We start from the raw sequence: 24,933 nt of genomic DNA, 5'->3' as shown, positions 1-24,933 counted from the left end.
CGTGCCGGGGGCCGCGTGAGGCCGGCGGGACGGAGGGAGGCCGGCGGGGAGGGAAAGCACCGGGCCCGCAGCCGCCCGGGGCACCCCGGTCCCCGCTCTGCTGCCGGCCTGGGGGGCCCGGGACCCTCACGTCGCCCGCGGCCCAGCCCCTTTCGGGGGTGCAAGGCATGGGGGAAACTTGGGTGACTCAGTTCCTGCGGAGCAGAGCGTGGGGGGCCGCGTGCCCAGCCCTGGGGTTTTGGAGGGTCGGGTCGGGTCAGAGCCGCCGTGAGGAGGCCTTCCTGTTTTGGGCTTCCCGTCTGTAAAAACAACCTTCCAGGGAAGGGGACGCTAGAGATGGGGGGCGGGAAGAGGGGTGTCTCTCTGCTTCTGTTTTCCCATGTTTTTTGTGGTTAGGGTCCCCCTTTTTCACGAAAAATACTCCGTGACCAACGGGGTGAGCTGGGGAGGGGCTTAGATTGTAGAAAGGGACTTTCATTGTCTCCCCAAAGTTGTACAAGCCACGTTACTCTTCTGTGGTTACCTAGCTTTGTTTTTTTTGTTCTTTCTACTTAAATACTGCGGGGGAAGTTTGGTGGAACCAGGGAAGAAGGGGGATGTTCACCCTTGATGTGCCCTACCTGACCCTCGGCTCGGGGCAGACTTGGGGTGCAGCTGAGGACGCCCAGGACCCTGGTAGCTGTGGTCCTGCCCTCCCTTCCCTGCAACACGTGGAGCTCTGCAGATTCTGCAAGGCCCCTGGGCTCAAGCGATCCTCCTGCCTCGGCCTCTCAAAGTGCTGGGATTACAGGCGTGAGCCACCATGCCCAGCCGAAAATGGCTTTCTTGAGAGATCAGCTTTGAAGCTCTGCTCCTTCATTTTAAAGTGCCCCAGGAGAAGTGGACGATTACAAAGGTGAGATTCCACTTAAGTGTTTGCTTAGTTTAACTGTGGGATTCATCTCCTGGGGAGGTTACCAGGTTCTGGAAAGTGGGTGTTAATGACCAGGGAGGGTGGCCCTAGGCTAGCATCCTGTAACCCTCAGGAATTGAGATTTTTATGGAGGTTTTCTCTTCCTCTCTGTGAGTTTTTTCTCTGAGAAACCTGTCTAGGGAGGGAGGCTCTAGGCTAGCATCCTGTAACCCTCAAGTAGTAATTGAGATTTTTATGGAGCTTTTGTCTTCCTCTCTGTGAGTTTCCTCTCTGAGGAACCTCAGTCTACCTTTTACTGGCCTCCTAGGTAATACTTGTTTGGAGAATATGTGTGATGTCTAAGTCTTCCCAGTACAAGAAATTTGTGTGGTGTTTGATGGATGGATGGAGTCTTGTTCTGTCGCCCTAGCTGATTGCACCACTGCACTGCAGTCTCGACCTCCGAGGCCAAGTGACCCTCCCAACTCACCCTCCCAAGTAGCTGGGACTACAGGCATGCACCAGCACACCCGGCTAATTTTTTTTTTTTTTTGTAGAGATGTGGTTTCACTATGTTGCCCAGTTCGGTCTTGAACTCCTGAGCTCAAGCGGTCTCCCAGAGTGCTGGGATTACAGGTATGATCCACCACGCCCAGCCTTGTGTGGTCTTTGATACCCCTGGGTTCATTGTATTGTTCTTCCCACACTGATTTTCATTCATTCATTTATTCAGTCATTATTGAGCAGCTACTATGTGCTGCTGCTGCTCTAGACACTGAGGATACAACAGTGAACAGGACAGACCAGGCCCATGTTCTCATGGGGTTTACACTGAGGGTGACGGAAATGATTTCAGATGCTGGCAAGTGCTGCAAAGACTTGAACCGGGAAAAACTGGGTGAGGTGCAAACTACTACGGAGGGATGTCCACAGAAGGCCTTTCGGAGGCGGTGAGGTTTGACCCCAGAGCTCAGTGGCAAAGCTGGCCATGCAAGGATGTGGGGGAAGGGAGTCCCAGAGTGGGAAGAGAATGTGCATAGGCCTTGAGGAAGATCATGGTGTCGTTAAAGTACTGAGGAGTTTAACTCAAAGGAACTGCAGAGCCCATCTCATAAAAATCTCGCCTGGAGCATTCGGCAAAATGCATAAAGCACTAACTAACACAATGGCTTGTGGTCCTGGAATTTCCAGGGGAGGCACTTACAAGCTTGGGAAGGCACTTACCAGCTCAGCAAGGAAGTAGAGCAATGCATGGTCCCTGGCAGAAGCAAGAACCTTCTGATCTGTTTATGTTTGAATGAATCTCAGGTTTTTTGTTGTTGTTTTTTTTTTAAATAGATGGGGTCTTGCTATGCTGCTCAGGCTGGTCTTGAACTCCTGGGCTCAAGCAATCCACCCACCTTGGCCCTTCCATGTGCTGGGATTACAGGCATGAGGCGCTACGCCCTGCTGAATCTCAGGTCTTAAAAATTCAGTTTATATTGTTTTATGAGTCTCTTCTCTTTCTCAGAACCTTAACTGAAACGTTTGCGATCAAGACCAACTTGGGTTTCCCCACTCCCCAGTTGCCTTTGATTCTCCGCCAAGGGCTTGTTAGTAAGTTGATGAGGTACTTTTTTCCTGTGGTTAAGAGGATTTTCTATAGGTTGCTAGAAAACTCTTCTTTTAAAACAAGATGTTGTTGAATTGATCTGGCTGATTGCAGGAGGAAGATCTTGTACTGCAACTTTGTTGATGATGCTAATACTTTAAGGTGAATATTCTAGAAGAATATAAAGGGAAAAGTGAAAGTTTTAGTATGTTCCCACCCTGCCCTTTGTTCCCAGAAGTAGCCTTTGTTGATGATGGTTGTTGATGATAGTTTCTTGGGTGTTTTTTGAGAAAAGTTTCAAGTATATGCAAATGTATATGCAAGAACGTGTTCGTTTGTGTGTATATGTTTACATATTCATTTTTTCCCTCCCTAGTTGGGTATTTTAAATACTGTTTTGTCTCTTGTTCTCTTCACTTAACCAGTGTTGATTTTCTTGCCATTTTAAGCCTATGCAAATTGAAAGTAAAAGCCAGTCAAATCAACTTTTTTTTTTTTTTTTTTTTTTAACAAGCCACGCATTTGCCTGTTAAATGGCTGAGCCATGTATTCACCCAGTCCCCTCTTGGTGTCTATCAAGGTCATTCCCAGTTCCTGGTTTCTTGCTGTGATAAGCAGTGCTGCATTGAAGGCACATGTATGCAAATATATGTAAATGATTCAGCAGAATAAATTTTCCCACAGGAAATTGCTAGGTTGACAGTACGTGCATTTTGAAATTTGATAGTTAATTGTCAGGTTACTGCAGCAGTTTATACTCCCACTAATGGGCCCACCAGCACTTATTAAGCACCTGTTGTTTTCCTGCCATATCAGAAAAATTGAGCAAGCTGGGAAGTGATCAGGCCCATGTTGCTTGGCTGTGTGTGAGAGGGCTTTGCCCAGTTAAGTTAAACCTTACATTCCAGAGGTCAGGAGATCAAAGCAGAAGTGTGCTTTGGTTTTGTTCAGTTTTTTAAAAGATGTGTTTAAAGTTTAAACATTTTTGGACTTATTTTAAAAATTGCTTTTAAATCAATAATTTAACAATGTGTAAAAACATTACTGATAATCTCACCATGCTAATGTCACTCTGATTTTTACACCTAAACTAATTTAATTGCAGAGTTTTCTGATCACAAGTGACATGTGTTCCATATGACAGAACAAACAATACAAAGATATTTAAATAAAGCCTGAACATGGTACTGATATTAGTTTGTTCATGCTGCTATGAAAAAATACCTGAGACTGGGTAGTTTATAAAGGAAAGAGGTTTAATTGACTCACAGTTCTGCATGGCTGGGGAGGCCTCAGGAAACTTAAAATGATGGTGGAAAGGAAAGCAAACATGTCCTTCACATGGTGGCAGGAGACAGAAGTGCAGAGTAAAGAGGAGAAAAGCCGGTATAAAACCATCAGATCTTCTGAGGACTCACTATCAGGAGAACAGCATGGGGGAACCGCTCCCATGATCTAATCACCTCCCGTGAGGTCCCTCCACCAACACGTGGGGATTACAATTAAGATTACAATTCAAGATGAGATTTGTGCGGGGACACAGAGCCGTGCCATATCATTCTGCCCCTGGCCCCTCCCAAATCTCATCTTTCTCATATTTCAAAACACAATTATGCCTTCCCAACAAACAGTTCCCCAAAGTCTTAACTCATTTCAGCATTAACTTGAAAGTCTATGTCCAAAATCTCATCTGAGACAAAATCTAGTCTCTTCCACCTATGAGCCTGTAAAATCAAAAGAAGTTAGTTACTTCCTAGATACGGTGGGGGTACAGGCATTGGGTAAATACACCCGTTTGAAATGGGAGAAATTGGCCAAAACAAAGGGGCTGCAGGCCCCATGCAAGTCTGAAATCCAATAGGCCAGTCATAAAACTTTCAAGTTCCATAATTATCTCCTTTGACTCCATGTCTCATATCCAGGTCACACTGTTGCAAGAGGTGGGCTTCCATGGCCTTGGGCAGCTCTGCCCCTGTGGCTTTGCAGGGTATAGTCCCGCTCCTGGCTGCTTTCACAGGTTGGCGTTGAGTGTCTCCGTCTTTTCCAGGCACACAATGTAGCTGCAGGTGGATCTACCGTTCTGGGTTCTGGATGGTGGCCCTTTTCTCACAGCTCCATTAGGCAGTACCCCAGTGGGGACTCTGTGTGGGGGCTCTGACCCCATATTTCCCTTCTTTACTGCATTAGTAGAGGTTCTCCATAAAGGCTCCACCCCTGCAGCAAGCTTCTGGCTGGACATCCAGGCATTTGCATACATCCTCTGAAATCTAGGTGGAGGTTTCCAAACCTCAGTACTTTAGTTCTATGTACCCACAGGCTCAATACCACATGGAAGCTGCCGAGGCTTGGGGCTTGCACCCTCTGAAGGCACAGCCTGAGCTGTGTACCTTGGCCCCTCTTAGCCATGGCTGGAGTGGCTGGGCACCAAGTCCTAAGGCTGCACACATCAGGGGGGCCCTGGACCCAGCCCAGGAAACCGTTTTTCCCTCCTAGGCCTGGGATGGGAGGGGCTGCTGTGAAGGTTTGTGATATGCCCTGGAGACATTTTCCCCATTGTCTTGGAATTGGGCTCCTTGTTACTTTTGCAAGTTTCTGCAGCCGGCTTGAATTTCTCTTCAGAAAATGGGTTTTTCTTTTCACATTGTCAGACTGCAAATTTCCACACTTTTTTTTTTTTGAGATGGAGTCTCGCTCTGTTGCCCAGGCTAGAGTGCAATGGCATGATCTCGGCTCATTGCAACCTCTGCCTCCTGGGTTCAAGCAATTCTCCTGCCTCAGCCTCCCGAGTAGCTGGGATTACAGGCACCCACCATCATGCCTGGCTAATGTTTGTATTTTTGTAGAGACAGGATTTCACCATGTTGGCTAGACTGGTCTCGAATTCCTGACCTCAAGTGATCTGCCCACCTTGGCCTCCCAAAGTGCTGGGATTTCAGGCGTGAGCCACTGCGCCCGGCCAATTTCCACACTTTTATGCTCTGCTTCCTCTTGAATGCTTTGCTGCTTAGTAATTTCTTCCCCTAGATGCCCTAAATCTTCTCTCTCAAGTTCAAAGTTCACAGATCTCTAGGGCAGGGTCAAAATGCTGCCAGTCTCTTTGCTAAAGCATAGCAAGGATCAGGAGAACAGTATGGGGGGAACCGTCCCCATGATCTAATCACCTCCCATGATGTTCCTTCCCTAATATGTGGGGATTCCAATTCAGATTACAATTCAAGATGGGATTTAGGTGGGGACACAGAGCCAGACCATATCAGTAATCTCTTGGGCTAACCAATAACCAATGTATTCTTGTATTTTTTCTTTGAAATTTTATAAATATTTAGAAATTTAAATAACATTTAAATCAAAATGGATTATGTTGTAATCATTACTCTGCCAGTTTTTTTTTCTTTTTTTTAATTTTTAAATTTATTTTTTGTAGAGACAGGATCTCCCTATGTTACCCAGGCTGGTTTTGAACCCCTGGACTGAATCGATCCCCCGGCTTTGGCCTCCCAAAGTGCTGGGATCAAAGTTTGTTAATTTGATAGCTAAAATATATTTTCATCTGCATTTCAATTACAATTAGAAGCTATGCATCCTGCAACATATTTTCCAGCAATTTGTGTATTTTCAGTGTGTGTTTCTGAGTCCTTTTTGGGTATGCCTGGACTAGTTTGTCTTTTTCCTGTTAGTTTGTAAGGGCTCTTGTTATCGTGGGACCCTTCCTCTTTGTCCATCACGTGTATTGTATAAATATTTTGTTACAGGCTATTGTTTTCCTATTGGCATATTAACATTTGAGTCTTGTTCTTACTAGTATGTAGTTTTGCAAGGTTGCATTTGTAGCTTGCATACTATTTTGTCTCCTATGTTTTTATTTACTGTAATAAGTATTTTCCCATGTACCCACGTAACCTTTTTAATTAAACCTATAAATGTCCAATCGATAGTTCCCTGTGTTGGTGGGCTATAATCACATAATTATTATCTGTGGTTTGACATTTGGGTTGCTGTGTTTTCTTTCTCCTTTTTTTTTTATTATTATTTTTGAGACGGAGTCTTGTTCTGTCGCCCAGGCTGAAGTGCAGTGGTGCGACCTTGGCTCACTGCAAGCTCCGCCTCCCAGGTTCACGCCATTCTCCTGCCTCAGCCTCCTGAGTAGCTGGGACTGCAGGCGCCTGCCACCACGCCTGGCTAATTTTTCAGTGTTTTTAGTAGAGACGGAGTTTCACCATGTTAGCCAGGATAGTCTTGATCTCCTGACCTTGTGATCTGCCCACTTCGGCCTCCCAAAGTGCTGGGATTACAGGCATGACCCACTGCACCCAGCCTCTTTCTCCCCTTTTAATTTTTTTGAGACAGCATCTTATACCATCACCCAGGCTGGAGTGCATTGCGCAATCTTGGCTCCCTGTGACCTCTGCCTCCTGGGTTCAGGTGATTCTCCTGCCTCAGCCGCTGGAGTAGCTGGGATTACACACGTGTACCATGATGCCTGATTAATTTTTGTATTTTCGGTAGAGATGGGGTTTAACCATGTTGGCCAGGCTGGTCTCGAACTCCTGACCTCAGGTGATCTGCCTCCCAACGTGCTGGGATTACAGGTGAGAGCCACCATACCCGGTCATTTTTCTTTTTCTTTTAAAGAAAACACTGTCCTGAATACCACATGGGTAGAGTGCGTATTGGCTTATTTCCTTAGATGATGTTCTCAGGAGTGGAATGAATAACATGTGAAAAGGCTTCACTCTAGCCATTGTCTTATTTTCTAAAAGTGGGCTGGCCTAGCTCACCATTCTAGCAGGGTCTAAGGTTACTTACTGCTGTGGTTATTATTCAGAGTGGACGATGGTGCATATTAATGTCAGGCACAGCAGGGCACGGTGGCTCACGACTGTAATCCTAGCACTTTGGGAGGCCGAGGTGGGTGGATCACGAGGTCAGGAGTTGGAGACCAGCATGACCAACATGGTGAAACCCCGTCTCTACTAAAAATACAAAAATTAGCTGGGTGTGGTGGCAGGCACCTGTAATCTCAGCTACTTGGGAGGCTGAGGCAGGAGAATTGCTTGAACCCAAGGGGTGGAGGTTGCAGTGAACTGAGATTGTGCCACTGCACTCCAGCCTGGGTGACAGAGAGAGACTTTATCTTAAAAAAAAAAAAAAAAAAAAAGTCAGGCTTTTCTAGGGTTCGTCCATCAGCCTGGTAAGGCTGGAGACCCGTGGCCAGGAAGAAAATTGGAGCTGTCTGGCACTGGGAAGGGTAACCCAGTAGTTATAATTAAGTTGGCTTATCTGCGAGCCCTTTGATAAGGCTTCACTAATTTACTAACCCAGAATCACATGTTAGATCAGGATCTCTCTGAGTGCTGCAATTGTAGTTTGCTTTTCTCTCTCTTTTTTTTTTTTTTAGAGACAGAGACTCACTCTGTTGCCCAGGCTGGAGTGCAGTAGTATGATCATGGCTCACTGTAGCCTTGAACTCCTGGCCTCAAGCGATCTTCCTGCCTTAGCCTCCTGAGTGTCTTGGATTATAGATGCTTGTTAACATGCCCAGCTAATTTTTAATTTTTTTAGAGATGAGGTCTTGCCCTGTCACCCAGGCTGGAGTGCAGTGGCATGAACATAGCTCACTGCAGCCTTAAACTTCTGGCCTCAAGCAGTTCTCCTGCCTCAGCCTTCCAAAGTGCTGGGATTACAGGTGGGCACCACTGTGCCTGGCCTGCAGTGGTTTAATAGGGCTCTTTCATCTTTAACTTTGGTCCCCTGCCCCCCGAGATCCGTGGAGTGAGCCGTTTGATGCTTGGTACTTGGGACAAAGCTGGCCTATGTCCAGTTCTCTGCATACTTGGTAGGGGAGTGTTTGGAGAAAAGGCTCACCTCTGAGTCACACCCTCTATATTCTCCAAAGGCCATGGGGATGGGGTGGAGGAGGCTGGGGTGAAGAGATGTTGTAGCTCCAGAGAAAGCCAGGGAGGTGTATGCTGGGTGAAGAGGCCAAGTTCAGGAGCCTAGGTTTGAAAATCAGTATAGACGATTCAGGTTAATTCACCCTGTTGTTATAGAGCATCTGTCTGTAGGGTGGCCAGGTCTGGGTGAGTCTCTTGGACAAGATGGGTATCAGGTTTCAGCTCTGAAATTGGACTGATATGTGGGGAGATTCATTCTGCAGTTTTATTTGTAGTTTAGGTTTAAGAAAACTTGGACTGGGCACTGTTGCTGTCATCTGATCCCAGCACTTTGTGATGCTGAAGTGGGAGGATCACTTGAGCCCAGGAGTTTGAGACCAGCCTGGGCAACAGAAAGACTCCATCTCTACAAAATAATAATAATAATAATTATTATTAGTATTAGCTGGGCATGATGGCACATGCCTGTAGTCCCAGCTACTCAGGAGGCTGAGGCGGGAGGATTGCTTGATCCTGGGAGGTTGAGCTGCAGTGAGCTATGATTGCACCACTGCACTCCAGCCTGGACAACAGCATGACACTGTCTCCAAAAAAAATAAAAAAAAAGAAAACTTGTTTAACTACCTAAATCATAGCATTTGTGTGAAGCCAGACGATCACAACTCTGAGAACTGCTGACATATACATATTTTGGAAGTTCCAGGTTTTCTGTTACTATAAACATGGTAGAGATTGAATTTCTTAAAGGGACTTCTTTTCTCCTACTCTTTCTCTTGTGTGATGTTATAAGGGGTACAGTACAGAATGAAAACAGTGCAGAAATGAGTGAAACATGAAAATCCCTTCTAGAGATAATTTTTTATTATTATTTTTTTGAGACGGAGTCTTGCTCCGTTGCCCAGTCTGGAGTACAGTGATCTCGGCTCACGGCAACCTCCACCTCCCAAGTTCAAGTGATTCTCCTGCCTCAGCCTCCCGAGTAGCTGGGGTTATAGGTGTGTACCATGCACCACCATGCCCGGCTAATTTTTGTATTTTTAGTAGAGACAGGGTTTGCTGTGTTAGCCTGGCTGGTCTCGAATTCCTGACCTCAGGTGATCCGCCCACCTCGGCCTCCCAAAGTCCTGGGATTACTGGGGTGAGCCACCATGGCCGGCCTCTTCTAGAGACAATCTTATTGGCAGGTTGATGTTTTTAATTTTCAACCTCTCTTCTCCACAGATCCTAAAGATAGAGTAATTTTTTTTTTTTTTGAGACACATTCTTGCTCTATTACCCAGGCTGGAGTGCAGGTGGCGTGATCTCTGCTCACTGCAGCCTCCACCTGCCGAGTAGCTAGGACTGCAGGCATGCACCACTATGTCTAGCTAATTTTTGTATTTTTAGTAGAGATGGGGTTTTACCATTTTGGCCAGGCTGGTCTCAAGCTCATGACCCCAAGTGATCCACCTGCCGCAGCCTCCCAAAGTGCTGGGATTACAGGTCTAAGCCACCGTGCGCAGCCATAAATACATGGTATTTTTTAAGAACAAGAACGGGATTCTACAAAAACATATATATGTGTATTTTGAGACAGGATCTCCTCTGTTGCTCAGGGTGGAGTGCAGGGGCACGATCATGGCCCACTGCAGCCATGACCTCTGAAGCTCAAGCAATCCTCCCACCTTAGCCTCTGGAGTAGCTGGGACCACAGGTGCCCACCACCATGCCCAGCTAACATTTTTCTTTTTTTTTTTTGTATTGAAAACAGTGAGCCAGGTGTGGTGGCTCACACCTGTAATCTCAGTACGTTGAGAGGCTGAGGTGGGCAGATCACTTGAGGTCAGTAGTTCAAGGCCAGGCTGTCCAACATGGTGAAACTCCATCTCTACTAAAAATACAAAAATTAACTGTGGTGGCGCTTGCCTATAATCCCAGCTACTGGGAAGGGGGAGGCATAAGGATCACTTGAACCTGGGAGGAGGAGGTTGTAGAGAGCCAAGATGATGGCACTGCACTCCAGCCTGGGCAACAGAGCAAGACTCTGTCTCAGAAAAACAAAACAAAACATATAGTCTTTATTTTTTTGTTTGCGTGGGCTGGTGCATCTTGATTATGATGCATTTTTGTTAATTGATATTTAATTGCAGATGAAATGTAACATGGATCTGAGTAATTGCTGATAATTGTTTCCTCTTTAGGCAGCTGGTCATAGTCTTTTTTTTTTTTTTCTTTTTTCTTCTTAAGAGAGTTTCTGTCTTGTTGCCCAGACTGGAGTGCAGTAGCGTGATCTCGGCTCACTGCAACCTCCTTCGCCAGGGTTCGAGTGATTCTCCTGCCTCAGCCCCCCGAGTAGCTGGGATTACAGGCATGTGCCACCACGCCCGGCTACTTTTTGTATTTTTAGTAGAGACGGGTTTTGCCATGTTGGCCAGGCTGGTCTCAAACTCCTGACCTCAGGTGATCCCCCTGCCTCTGCCTCCCAAAGTGCTGAGATTACAGGCTTGAGCCACTGCTCCCAGCCCATAGTCTTTTTTTTTTTTTTTTTAAACCTCTGTGTACAGGTAGGTCCTGGGGAAATTCGAGGCAAGACTTGGGTGAGTGGGTATCTTAGACCCTCTTAGGAGCTCTTTGCAGGAGGTAGAATCTCCGAGGGTCAGTGCCCATGAATGGGTCCCATGGCCTGACTGGTCCCATTCAGGTGACAGTCTCTGAGGGTCCTGCATAGCCCTTAACCTGGGCTCCATGCTGGGAATCGAGCAGTGTACAGAGCATGGTTCCCTGCCTTCCTTGAGCCCCAGTCTTGTTGGGGAAATGGTCAAATAAATGAATAATCATCAGGAAGTGCTATGAAGGGGAGCTGCATGGTGCCCGGTGAGTGCAATAGCAGGGTTTCATCTGGTTGGAGAGAAAAAAGGAGACTCCTTAAGTGGGGAACCCCTTTGATGATACAGGTTTGGCTATGTGTGTCGAAGATCCCAAATATAGTGGGTTAAGATACAAGCTCATTTCTCTCTCAAGTAAAAATCCCAGCTGGTGTGGGAGACCAAGGAGGAGGTAGGTAGGACTTTTTATTTTAAATGGGGAATCTGTGACACAGTTAAACATGCCCAGGATCATGTCACTAGCAAGGAGTGGACACAGTATTCAAACCCAGCAGGTTGACTCAAAGCCTGCCCTTTTCCCAGCTGTTTTGCCCTCAGTCATTTGAGTCTAGTCTTCAGGATTTTGACATCTATCTCTTACCTTGTATCTGTTAGGATTGCATCTGGCTTCAAGAAACAGCGCTACTTCAGCAGCCTAAGCAGAAAGGTATTTATTTGTTTATTTTTTACATGTCAGGAATTCCAGTACCCCTTGGAGTTGCTGGCATTGGATTAGTGATGCAGGGTTGTTAGGACTGACATCTCTGCTGTTTTCATTGTCTTTTCCTCAAGGCCCCTAAATGGCTGCTACAGCCCTAGCCAATATATCTGGGTTCAAGGTAGGAAGAGGGAAGGATTGCACCAGCCTCATGGGTTCCTTTCTATTCAGGAAAGTCCAAGCCTTCTTCAAAGGCTCTTCTGTCCACATAGCAGACTTCTGGTCATGTCTCCTTGGCTGAAACTGGATTACATGACCACCTCTAGCTGCAAGGGAGGCAGGAAAAATGAGCATTTGGTTTTATGCTTCTCTAGGAGGAAACAGCAAGGGAGAAACTTTTGAGTAAGCCAGCCAATATTGTCCAACATGTACTTATTTTTTAACTTTTTTTTTTTTTTTGAGACAAGGTCTGGCTGGCTCTGTTGCCCAGGCTAGAGTGTGGTGGCACAATCTCAGCTCGCTGCAACCTCTACCTCCTAGGCTGAAGCTATCCTCCCACCTTAGCCTCCAGAGTAGCTGGGACTACCACATGCACCACCATACCTGGCTAATTTTTATGTTTGTAGAGATGGGGTCTCACCATGTTGTCCAGGCTGCTCTTGAACTTGTGAGTTCAAGCCATCTGCCCACCTCAGCCTCCCAAAGTGCTGGGATGACAGGCATGAGCCATCGTACTCAGCTAATGTTTTTCTTTCAATCAATTCACTTTTTAAGCCTTAACAAAGTTATTGCAAAAGGAAGTTTCATATCACTTTAGAATGTCTTTGAAGTCACAGGTTGGTTATATTTATGTGCTTACTTTAATAGCTATTAAAGTAAATATAGCACTACTAAGAAAAAAAGATATTCTTTAAATCGCCTATTATCAGTGGTTCTTAACTCTGGATGATTTTGTCTCCAGGGGACATTTGGCAATGTCTGGAAACATTTTTGGCTGTCGCGATGGGGCAGGGAGTGCATGCCTAGAGTCTAGTGGGTAGAGGCCAGGGGGTGTGCTAAATATCCTGCAATACAGGATGGGCTCCATAATGAAAAATCCTCTGGTCCCAAATGTCAGTAGTACTGCAGTTGAGAAACCCTGGCATGGACGCAATCCACCTGCTGCCAGGAGTTATATACAAGCCATGTTAGGGTAATGCTGCAATATGTCCATCGTGATTGTGTTTTCTCCTGGGTGACTATCAGCAACGCTGTAGCCTGCTTGTTGGTTTTCAAGGTCCATTCTCAAGATACTATCAGATCTCCAGCAATCGTGTGATGCAGTTTGAAATGTTCATGTGAGCTGGGCGTGGTAACTCATGCCTGTAATCCCAGCACTTTGAGAGGCCAAGGCTGGAGAATGGCTTGAGCCCAGGAGTTTGAAACCAGCCTGGGCAACATAGCGAGACCCAGTCTCTACACAAAATTAAAAAAAAAAAAAATTAGCCAGGTATGATGGTGCATGGCCATGGTCACAGCTACTCAGGAGGCAGAGGTGGGATGATCACCTGGGCCTGGGAGGTTGAGGCTGCGGTGAGCCACGATTGCACCACCGTATTCCAGCTTGGGCGACAGAGCGAGACCCTGTCTCAAAAAAAAGAATGTGCATATGAATTCAAGATATGTCCCTTATAGAGACTGGTGAGGACACAGCTTACTGACTCTGAAGCTGAAGTGGTTGAATTGATAGCCCTCTTGCCGGGCAAATCCTATGTGAGTGCTTCTAAAAGAACACTGTGCCTTGCAGAGAGTATTCCTGGGACCTGGCAGGAATCAGGGCCTCTTGGTGACCACATGCTTTGGAAAGGGCTGTGCTTTGGCAAGTGGGAGATTTTATTATTTATTTTCTCCTGTCTGCCTCAGTTTGGCAAAAACAAACCTGGCCTGGGCATGGGCCTTGTGGAGACAAGAAGGCAGCTTGAGATTATCAGAGATCAGGCTGCTGGTGGGTTTGCCTGAGCTGGCCTGGTCAGGTAGCTTGACAATGATGCTCACCCCCCATTAAAGTTAATTGAGCTGTTACAGAGTGGGAGTGGGGAGTGGGGGGTGTGATGACTGCCTGTCTCCTTGAGTTGGCGTGGCTAAGAAGTAAGGGAATTTTTTAACTTTTCCTTCTTAATTCTGGAAACTTAGAAAAAAGCCTCTCACCATCCCTTAATCATTCAGTTATAGAGACCAGGCTGTTGATATGGACATGCTGCATTTCATGGGATCCTAGAGGCCAGCATTTGTGACATACATCCCAGTTTCAGAGATGTTAGGATATAAAAATGTAGCCAGCAGTGTTTATAGGATGGGCTAATCGAGAGACACAGAGAAATATCAAAGATAGCAAAATAGGAAGAAACAGAGTCTTAGAATCAATGCAGTATAATAATAGCTTCTAGTTTCTTTCTGTTTTTCTTTTTTTTGATACAGAGTCTCACTGTCGCCCAGGCTGGACTGTGGTGGCATGATCTCGGCTCACTGTAGCCTCCGTCTCCTGGGTTCAAGTGATCCTCCCATCTCAGCCTCCAAGTCACTGGGATTACAAGTTGTTTGCCACCATGCCCAGCTAATTTTTGTATTTTTAATAGAGACAGGGTTTCACCATGTTGGCCAGGTTGGTCTCGAATGCCTGACCTCAAGTGATCCCCCCTGCCTTGGCTTCCCAAAGTACTGGGATGACAGGTGTGAGCCACCATGCCCAGCCGCCCCCTCACTCTTAAGCGCAGCTCTTCGGCAGTCAGAGATGTTGCCTGCTGTATTTCTTGTTCTGCTTTTACACATGGTTTAAAAATCCTCGCCCAAGAATGTAAGCCCCATGGCCAGTGCTACCTGCCACCTTTAGGGGTGGCCTCTCCTGGGGTGCAGGAGGTTGCACAGTTCGTTTTGTGACAGCAGGGTCATTTTTTAATCGGATCATCTGCCCCAGTTTGCTTGGCTCTTAGGTGCTTGGGAGTTCTCCTGGTTTTTTGCTGTTGTGAAATGGCCCAGCTTGTACACGTTGTTCCTTTTCTTGCTGGAGTTATTTCCTTTAGACTCCTGTCCGTAAAGTAGGATTGTTGGGTGAAAGTGGGGTATGCGTGGTTAGGCTTTTCTCTGCCTGCTTTCTGGGTTGCTCTTCAGATAGATTTAATCACCTTTTATTTGTGTTTTGTGGTGGTTTTTGTTTGTTTGTTTGTTTGTTTTTTTGTTTTGAGACTGAGTTTTGGTCTCGTTGTGCAGGCTGGAGTGCAATGGTGGGATCTCGGCTCACAGCAACCTCTGCCTCCTGGGTTCAAATGATTCTCCTTCCTCAGCTTCCCGAGTAGCTGGGATTACAGGCATGCGCCACCATCTCTGGCTAATTTTGAATTTTTATTACAGACGGGGTTTCTCCATGTTGGTCAGGCTGGTCTGGAACTCCCAACCTCAGGTGATCTGCCCGCCTCAGCCTCCCAAGGTGCTGGGATTACAGGCGTGAGCCACCACACCTGGCCACCTTTTATTTGTTGAATGAGTATTTAATAAGCGTGTCCTATATGCGTCAGGAGAATTAAATGGACATGGTCTTGCTTTGGGGGAAATGACAGGTAGGAGAGAAAGAGACACTTAGAACTCAACAGAGGCCAGGCGCGGTGGCTTACGCCTGTTATCCCAGCACTTTGGGAGGCTGAGGTGGGCGGATCACCTGAGATCAGGAGTTCGAGACCAGCCTGGCCAAAATGGTGAAATCCCGTCTCTACTAAAATATAAAATCAATCAGGCGTGGTGATGGCACATGCCTGTGATCCCAGCTACTCGGGAGGCTGAGGCAGGAGAATTGCTTGAACCGGGGAGGCAGACATTGCAGTGAGCCGAGATTGCACTACTGCACTCCAGCCTGGGCAACAAGAGCAAAACTCTGTCTCAAAAAAAAAAAAAAGAAAAAACTCAACGGAGAAAACGGATCATTAAGGCTTCTTTGGCACTTCCTAAGTGCCAGGGACTGTTGTTAATGCCTTTGAAGTGCTAATAATGACTTAATGGTGACAAGTTTCCTGTGAAGCAGGGACTGTGATTGTTTCTACCTTATGGGTGGGGAAAGGAGGCAGAGAGAGGTGAAGTCACCCAGCTAGTAAATGACAGGACTAGACTGAAACCCAGGCTGTCTGTCTCCAGGGCCTGGCCGGTACCTCATGCTCCATCTTGCCCCATAAACACCCTGGGGTGGGCCAGAGAGGAGTCTTTTCCAACAGGCTGTGCCAGATGACTTTGGCTAATCTTGGAGGCTGGAGGATTAGTCAGTCTACTAAGGGGGCTTCAGCATTTTGGCACGTGGCTTTATGAGCTGTTTACTCCAACAGTGATGATGACAATAGTCATAGTAGTGATAATACTATGGTAGAAGTAACTGCAGCAAACTCAACCCCTAACGAGTATTCTATCTTCCCAACATTGTGTGCAATAGCCATGAGAGATGGGTGTTATTCTTTTAATTTGACACACGGGAACTGAAAGCCAGAGAGATTGGGTGGCTTCCCCCAGGCCACACAGCCTGGAAGTAGTAGGACAGGGACGCGAGCCCAGATCTGCTGCCCCAGAGCCTGTGCCCTTGACCACCAAGTCATGGTCACTGCTTTCAACCCTGCCTGCCCCTGGGCCATCTGTGTTGTGATGCTGGCTGGCCAGGATGGGGAGTGAGGATTTCAGTTTGTCATAGGGCAGGGAGATGGGTGAGGCAGGACACTCCTTGAGATGGAAGGCTCTGGGGTGGGGGGAGAGGGAGTGGTGGAGACTGGGGTGTCTCCGAAGGAGTGTTTGAAGATGACAGTGGTTTTTCCAGTTTCCTGTTCTTAGCTATATTCAAGAAAAGGGTAAGCCAGAAAATTTCCCTCTTGAGTTTCGCAACTTCTGGGAGCTTTTGCAAAGTCTGGGTGATGCAGCATTTTCCTGGTTTGAATCCTAAGTGAAGTTTCATTTTCCTTCACTTAACTCATTCTGGCTCTGGCCTGTCTTCCCAGCTGTATTGGCCATCTGGTCCTCTTCTGGCTCTTTGTCCCATTTATTATTATTTATTTTTATTTTTAATAGAGCTGGGGTCTCACTGTGTTGCCGTCTGTTCTGGAACTCCTGGACCCAAGTGATCCTCCTGCCTCGGTCTCCCAAAATACTGGGATTATAGGCATGAGCCTCTGTGGCCAGCTTATACCCCCTAAGCTTGTGACTATCTTCTATGTGTGTCCCTCTTGGAGTGAGGTTCCCTCCTGTCTCCATGTTGGCAAATCTTAGCACCTTGGCCCTTCGAGATGGGGGTCTGTGTTGCCTAGGCTGGTCCTGAACTCCTGGTCTCAAGTGATCCTCCCATCTTGGCCTTCCAGAGTGCTGGGATTACAGGTGTGAGCCACTGTGTCCAGCCAACCCTTCTTAGATTTTACTTACTTCAAGAAGCCTGCTTTGACCTCTCAAGTGCAAATAACAACTTCTAGGAATAGAGTGATCACTGGGCATCCATCTGTTGTCACATGAATGATTTTATCCATATTAAGGAGGCAGTACATGCAGCAGTGAGCTAACCTGCCTGTGTTGAAGTTTTCTTCTTTTTACAGGCTGTACAACCTTGGGCACGTTGCTTTACTTCTCTGTGCCTTAGTCTCTTCCTCAGCAAAATGGAAAAAATACTACCCATTTCAAATGGGGTGAAAATGAAATAATATATAAGTCTCGTCTTCACAATGTCTCTGATGAAAAGCAGGTATTGGTTGCACATGGTGCTCATGCCTGTAATCCCAGCACTTTGGGAGGCGGAGCAGGGAGGATTGCTTGAGGCCAGGAGCTTGAGACCAGCCTGGGGAACATGGCCAGACCACATCTCTTAAAAAAAATTTAGCTAGGTTTGGTGCCATGCACTTGTGTTTCTAACTAGTTTGGAGCAGGTGAGGTGGGAGGATCTCCTGAGCTCAGGAGGTTGAGGCTGCAGTGAGCTGTGATTGCACACGACTGCTTTCCAGCCTGGGCAACAGAGTGAAACCCCATCTTAAACAAACAAACAAATAAACAAAAAACAGGTTTTGTCCTTGCTGTATGAATGAGGAAAGTGAGTTTTCCTTTTTGCTTTGTGAAACTCTTTTCTGGATATTTCTTGCCTTTTATGTGTATCTCTTTGGTGGTACTCTGTGCTTTTAAAATCTTTTGTAATGGCCATTTATGGACAAATCGTACCTTATATTCAAGATTCTAAGCTTTTTGAGGGCAGGATATAAATGTGGTTGTTTCTGGTTCAAGTCCTGATACAAGCAAAGCTCAGTAATTTTTTTAAATGAATGGGTGGGCCGGTGGTTGGGTCTTCAGAGTCACTAAGTATTGGTGGCAGGAGTGGGACCACATAGAAAAAGATATTAAGGCAGTGGATCTCAGTGGGGAGTGATCTGCCTCTCAGAGGATGTTCAGTGATGTCTAGAGACATTTTTGTTGTCACAGTTTGGGATGGGGGTGCAGTTGGTGTCTATTGGGTTGGGATCAGGAATGCTATAAACGTCCTGTGATACACAGGACAGACGTATCCAGCCTAAAACGTCAGTAGTGTTGAGGGTGAGAAACCCTGGGCTTATTAAGGCAACAAGCAACATATTAATAGCAACAGGAAAAAACATGCATTTAAATTTTTTTTGGCCAGGTGTGGTGGCTCACACCCATAGTCCCAGCACTTCGGGAGGCCGAGGTGGGCGGATCATGAGGTCAAGACATCGAGACCATCCTGGTGAACATGGTGAAACCCCATCTCTACTAAAAATACAAAAAGTAGTCTGGTGTGGTGGTGTGTGCCTGTAGTCCCAGCTACTTGGGAGGCTGAGGCAGGAAAATCACTTTAACCTGGGAGGCGGAGGTTGCAGTGAGCTGAGATTGCACTACTGCACTCCAGCCTGGAGACAGAGCAAGACTCTGTCTCAAACAAACAAACAAAAAAAACAATTTTTTTTTTTTCACAAATGCGAAGTAGTCTAGATGAGATACGCTCTTCCTGAGATGATAAAGTGAGGTCTAAGTGTATTTATTAATTCTTTTGAGGAGGGTGTTAGGTGCTAAAGGCAGCACGTGTAAGGTGAAAATTGCGTATAGCCAAAATGACCCTGGGGCTTATTCTCTCTCTCTCTCTTTTTTAATAAACAGCTTTGTTGAGATATAATTCACATACCATATGATGCACCTATAAAGTGTGCAACTCAGTTTAGTACATTCAGAATTGTGCATGTCTTCTGTCTCCAGGTAGGCAAATCTTAGCACCTCGGCCCTTCTTAGATTTTATTTTTTAGAGATGGGGGTCTCACTATGTTGCCCAGGCTGGTCTTGAACTTCTTGGCCTTCCTCCCATCTTGGCCTTCCAGAGTGACTATATTCAATATTCAAAGTGACTGTAGTCAACATTAGATATTTTTATCACCCTACTTACTTGTTTTTATTTAAGACCTGGTGTGGTGTGTGCCTGGCCTTGTGATCACAAATGCTAGTTACACTGAATTGACATTTTGCTGAGACTCGTTCTGAGGTCCATTCATAGATGCCCTAGGTACTTCCTGATTACTTGCCACACCCCAGGAATTCTGCACAGTGAGTGGGGAGTGACATTTTGAGGGACAGCAACAGTACATTCACTGCGCTAAAGAAACAGTCTGGGGAGAGCGAGACATTGAAAAAATAACATATAAAATAAACATCTGATGGAGACATAGGAAGATGCCAACCTTCAACAATGTTTGACTTGGAGCAGGGGTTGGCATGCTTTTTCTGTGAAGGGTTAGGTAGTACATATTTTAGGTCTCTCAGGCCCAGGGGCAAATAGTCTTTCTTATAATATGTATTTAAAAATTGGCCAGGCATGGTGGCTTCTGCCTGTAATCTCAGCACTTTGAGAGGCCAAGGTGGGAAGATTGCTTGAGCCCAGGAGTTCGAGACCAGCCTCAGCAACAAAGTGAGACTCTGTTTGTATTAGTCTGTTCTCACGCTGCTATAAAGAACTGCCCAACACTAGGTAGTTTATAAGGGAAAGAGGTTTAATTGACTCACAATTCCACAGGGCTGGGGAGACCTCAGGAAACTTACACTCACAGCAGAAAGGGAAGCAAACATGTCCTTCTTCACATGGTGGCAGGAAGGAGAAGTGCTGAGCAAAAGGGGAAAAGCCCTTTATCAAACCATCAGATCTCGTGAGAACTCACTATAATGAGAACAGCATGGAGGTAACTGCCCCCCATGATTGAATTGTCTCTCACCGGGTTCCTCCCACAACACATGGGGATTATGAGAACTACAATTCAAGATAAGATTTGGGTGGGGATACAGCTGAACCGTATAATTCCATGGGCAAATGATATCGTTCTGCCCCTCCCAAATCTCATGTCCTCACATTTCAAAACACAATCATGCCTTTCCAAGTGTCACCCAGAGTCTTAGCTCATTCCAGCATTAACCCAAAAGTCCAATTCCAAAGTCTCATCTGAGACAAGGCAAGTCCCTTCTGCCTATTAGCCTGTAAAATTGAAAGCAAGTTAGTTACTTCCTAGATACAATAGGAGTACAAGCATTGGGTAAATACACCCATTCCAAATGGGAAAATTTGGCCAAAATGAAGGGGCTACAGGCCCCATGCAAGTCTGAAATCCAGTGGGGCAGTCATTTCTTAAAGCTCTGAAATGATCTCCTTTGACTCCATGTCTCACATCCAGGTCATGCTTATGCGAGAGGTGGGCTCTAGCTATGGCCTTGGGCAGCTCTGCCCCTGTGGCTTTGCAGGGTACAGCCCCCATCAAGGGGCTTTCACGGGTTTGTGTTGTGAGTCTGTGGCTTTTCCAGGTGCACGGTGCAAGCTGTCCATGGATCTACCATTCTGGAGTCTGGAGGATGGTGGCCCTCTTCTCACAGCTCCACTAGGCAGTGTCCCAGTGGGGACTGTATGGGGGCTCTGGCCCCACATTTGCCTTCTGCACTGCCCTAGCAGAGGTTCTCCATGAGGGCTCCACTGCTGCAGCAAACTTCTGCCTGGACACCCAGGCATTTCCATGCATCCTCTGAAATCTAGGTGGAGGTTCCCAAACCTTGATTCTTGACTTTTGTCCACAGGCTCAATACCACATGGAATCTCCTAAGGCTTTTGGGGCTTGCACCCTCTGAAGGCACAGCCCGAGCAGCATTTTGGCCCCTTTTAGCCATGGTTGAAGCAACTGGAACAAAGTGTACCAACTCCCTAGGCAGCACACAGCAGGGGGGCCCTGGGTCTGGCCTATGGAATCATTTTTTCCTCCTAGACCTCTAGGCCTGTGATGGGAGGGGCTACTGCAAAGGTCTCTGACATGCCCTGGAGACATTTTCCCCATTGTCTTGGTGATTAACATTTGGTTCCATTTTACTTATGCAAATTTCTGCAGCAGGCTTGAATTTTTCCCCAGAAAATGGGTTTTTCTTTTCCGTCACATCATCACCCTTCCAGTGCTTCAAACTTTTATGCTCTGCTTCCTCTTAAACACTTTGTTGCTTAGAAATTTCTTCTGACAATCATCTAAATCATCTCTCTCAAGTTCTAAGTTCCACAGATCTTTAGGGCAAAGGCAAAATGCTGCCACTCTTTTTGCTTAAGCATAGCAAGAGTCACCTTTGCTCCATTTCCCAAGAAGTTCCTCATCTCCATCTGAGACCACCTCAGCCTGGACTTCATTGTCCATATCACTATCAGCATTTTGGTTAAAGTCATTCAATAAGTCCCTAGGAAGTTCCAAACTTTCTTACATCTTCCTATACTCTTCTGAGCCCTCCAAACTGTTCCAGCCTCTGCCTGATACTCAGTTCCAAAGTTGCTTCCACATTTTTGGGTATCTTTACAGTAGCACCCCACTCCCAGTACCAATTTACTGTATTAGTTTGTTCTCACGCTGCTATAAAGAACTGCCCAAGACTGGGTAGTTTATAAAGGGAAGAGATTTAATTGGCCCACAGTTCTGCAGGGCTGGGGAGGCCTCAGGAAGCTTGTAATCATGGTAGAAGGGGAAGCAAACACGTCCTTCTTCACATGGTGGCAGGAAGGAGAAGTGCTGAGCAAAAGTGCTTCTTTTGCTGAGAAGTGTGGAGCAAAATCAGATCTTGTGAAACTTCACTGTCACAAGAACAGCATGGAGGTAACCACCCCCATGATTCAGTTACCTCCCACTGGGTTTCTTCCATGACATGTGAGGATTATGGGAACTACAGTTCAAAATGAGATTTGGGTGGGGACACAGCCAAGCCATATCACTGTCTCTACCAAAAAAAAAAAAAGCCAGGTGTGGTGGCTCATGCCTGTATCCCAGCTACTCATGAGGCTGAGATGGGAGGATTGCTTAAGTCCAGGAGGTTGAGACTGCGGTCAGCTATGACCACACCACTGCACTCCAGTCTGGGCAACAGAGTGAGATCCTGTCAAAAAAAAAAAAAAAAAAAAAAAAGGAAATCCATTTTTAGCCTGTGTGCTGTACAAAAGCAGGCAGCAGGCTGAATTTGGCCCACAGGCTGTGGTTCGCCAACTCATGACCTATACAAATGGCAATTCGTATGGTTCATCCTCGCGATAACTGTACATGGTGTATTAGATACTATATAGCATGTTTATATCAAATGTCATATAATGTATAAGGTAACATATACAGCATAAAATAGTGTCTGAGAAATACTTGATGAAAAAATCTGATAAGTACTTAGCAGGCACAGTACAAAGTACCATGAAGTTGTTAAATGGGGGATCAGGGTGTTTGAGAAAGGGGTGGGGAGATAGGTGGGCCTCCCTCAAGAAGGAATGTTTCAACTGAGAGCTGAAGGATGCCCCTGCATTGCATGTCAGGGCAGTGATGGGGAGAAAGCCTCCAGGTAGAGGGAACCCACTCTGCAAAGGCCCTGAGTCATGAAGGGATCCCTGGAACAGTGAGTTGCGGCTGAACCCACAGCTGCAGTTGTGGGGATTGTGATCCATCCTGAGAGCTCTGAGAACCTGGAATAGTTTTTAGCACAGTGTGACGGGACTGGGGCTGTGTTTTGAAGATATCCCCTGTCTGCAGTTGGGAGGGGAGTCAGGAAACCTATTTGGAGGCTGGGGTTTTCACCCAGGTCATGCAGATAAGATTTATTAGGTGTGGAATGAACTGAGCAAATCACATGTCTTCTAATGGTACACCACACTTTTTTTTTTTTTTTTTTTTTGGTTTTGAGACAGTCTTGCTCTGTCTCCCAGTCTGGAGAGCAGTGGCATGATCATGGCTCACTGCAGCCTTGACTTCCCAGGTTCAAGCAATCCTCCTACCTCAGCTTCCGGAGTAGCTGGGACTACAGGTGCCCACTACCATGCCTGGCTAATTTTGGTATTTTTATTGGAGACGGGGTTTCATCATGTTGGCCAGGCTCCTCTCTAACTTCTGACCTGAAGTGATTCGCCTGCCTCAGCCTCCCAAAGTACTGGGATTACAGGTACAAGCCACCGCGCCTGGCCTTTAGTGATATTTTAAAGACTAAATTCCCTTAGAGATGCCTGGGTCTGCATTTATTGCTACTGTTCTGTTTCTCACTGTGTGTCTTGAGGTCATCAAAAGTAACCTGGGCCTTTTCCCTTGTTTTCTGCCTCCTCTAGGCTTATGAGCCATTAAGCAAAGCCGGATTGGTGTGTGGGTCAGGCTCTTCATGTTTTCTTTAGCTTAATAAGCAGTTTCTAAGGGAACTCATTGTGTCATTGTTTAGAATAGCAAAAGATGGGCAGCCTCCCAAGTGGCAATCAGTAGGGGCTGGGTGAATACAGTGGGTTCCACCCCTTCCGTGGTAGGGTGGGATGCTTGCAGAAGGACATAAGACGAGGAAGCCCTTTGTGCACAGATGTGCGGCAGCCTCCAAGGTCCAGTTTTTAAGTGAAAATGTGGAGATCCACTTGGTATATTTGGTATGTTACCTCTGTGTAAAAAAGCAGACAAGTAAGAATTACGTAGTTGTATTTGCTGTATTTGTAAGAAATTCCAGAGGGATAAATGAGAAACTAAAAGAGGCAATTGCATTTGGGCAGAGTAACTTTTTATTGTTTACCTTGATATATACTTTTTTTTTTTTTTGAGATAGAGTCTCGCCCTGTCAACAGGCTGGAGTGCAGTGGCGTGATCGTGGCTCACTGCATCCTCCGCTTCCCAGGTTCAAGCGATTCTCCTGCCTCAGCCTTCTGAGTAGCTGAGATTACAGGTGTGTGTGCCACCAAGCTCAGCTAATTTTTGGTATCTTTAGTAGAGATTGGGTTTCACCACGTTGGCTGGGCTGGTCTCGAACCCCTGACCTCGTGATCTGCCCACCTTGGCCTCCCAAAGTGCTGAGATTACAGGCTTGAGCCACCGCGCCCGGCCTATATGTGTATTATATAAACATATGTACACGCATGCATACATACACACACATATATTTTTTAAAAATTGAGTCATGGCCAGGTGCAGTGTGGGTCACACCTGTAATCCCAGCACTTTGGCAGGTGAAGGTGGGAGGATTGCCTGAGCTCAGGAGTTTGAGACCAGCCTGGGCAACATGGAGAAACCCCTTCTCTACAAAAATCACAAAAATTGGCCGGGCGTGGTGGCATACACCTGTGGTCCCAGCTGCCTGGAAGGCTGAGGTGGGAAGATTGCTTGAGCCTGGTAGGTAGAGGCCGCAGTGATCCATGATCACGCCACTGCACTCCAGCCTGGGTGACAGAGTGAGACTCTGTCTTAAAGCAAAAACAAAGAGTCGTATATTTCCTATTAAGGTGAAATTTAAAAAATAAATTCCTATATTCCATCATCCCCAGCTTCTGCCATTCTAAAGCATTTTCCTAAGCAGCTCCACTGTGGATGTAGCGGGTATTTCAGAAAGGCATTAGAAATGCCCTGGGAGGGCAGAACCCGGGGCTTCACTGGAGGTGCTGTTGGGCTCGGTCTGATGTCAAGGCAGGGGCATGGCAAGGGTATTGAGACGTGAACAAGCATCACTCAGCAAGGTGACATGTGTTCATGCCTTGATACCCTTGTTTCCCCACCAGCTCTATTTTTGTTGCCTGCTCTATTGGTTTTTCTTTTTTTTTCTTTTGAGACTGAGTTTTGCTTTTGTTGCCCAGGCTGGAGTGCAATGGCACCATCTCGGCTCACTGCAACTTCTGCCTCCTGGGTTCAAGTGATTCTCCTGCCCCAGCCTCCCGAGTAGCTGGGACTACAGGTGTGCACCACCATGCCCAGCTAATTTTTATATTTTTAGTAGAGATGGGGTTTCTGCAT

General features: G+C 46.4%; 1 protein-coding gene and 1 long non-coding RNA gene across 3 annotated transcripts in view; both read left to right on the top strand.

Annotated features, from left to right (window-relative positions):
* LOC129528916 (multidrug resistance-associated protein 1-like) overlaps window positions 1–24,933 on the top strand; it is a 53,804-nt gene that overhangs the window by 154 nt on the left and 28,717 nt on the right. The gene's annotated exons all lie outside the window — the stretch shown is intronic.
* Window positions 4–24,722, top strand: LOC129528917 (uncharacterized). Of its 2 annotated transcripts, none has more exons than XR_008674188.2 (3): window positions 4–895; window positions 1,450–1,528; window positions 11,617–24,722. It is a non-coding gene; the product is annotated as an uncharacterized lncRNA (long non-coding RNA). The 2 variants fall into 2 exon arrangements; XR_008674190.2 differs by lacking the exon at window positions 11,617–24,722 and adding an exon at window positions 1,626–8,369.

The sequence above is a fragment of the Gorilla gorilla genome, chromosome 20 (genome assembly GCF_029281585.2).
Source record: "Gorilla gorilla gorilla isolate KB3781 chromosome 20, NHGRI_mGorGor1-v2.1_pri, whole genome shotgun sequence".
NCBI lineage: Eukaryota > Metazoa > Chordata > Mammalia > Primates > Hominidae > Gorilla > Gorilla gorilla.
This window is presented reverse-complemented; position numbering and strand designations above follow the sequence as displayed.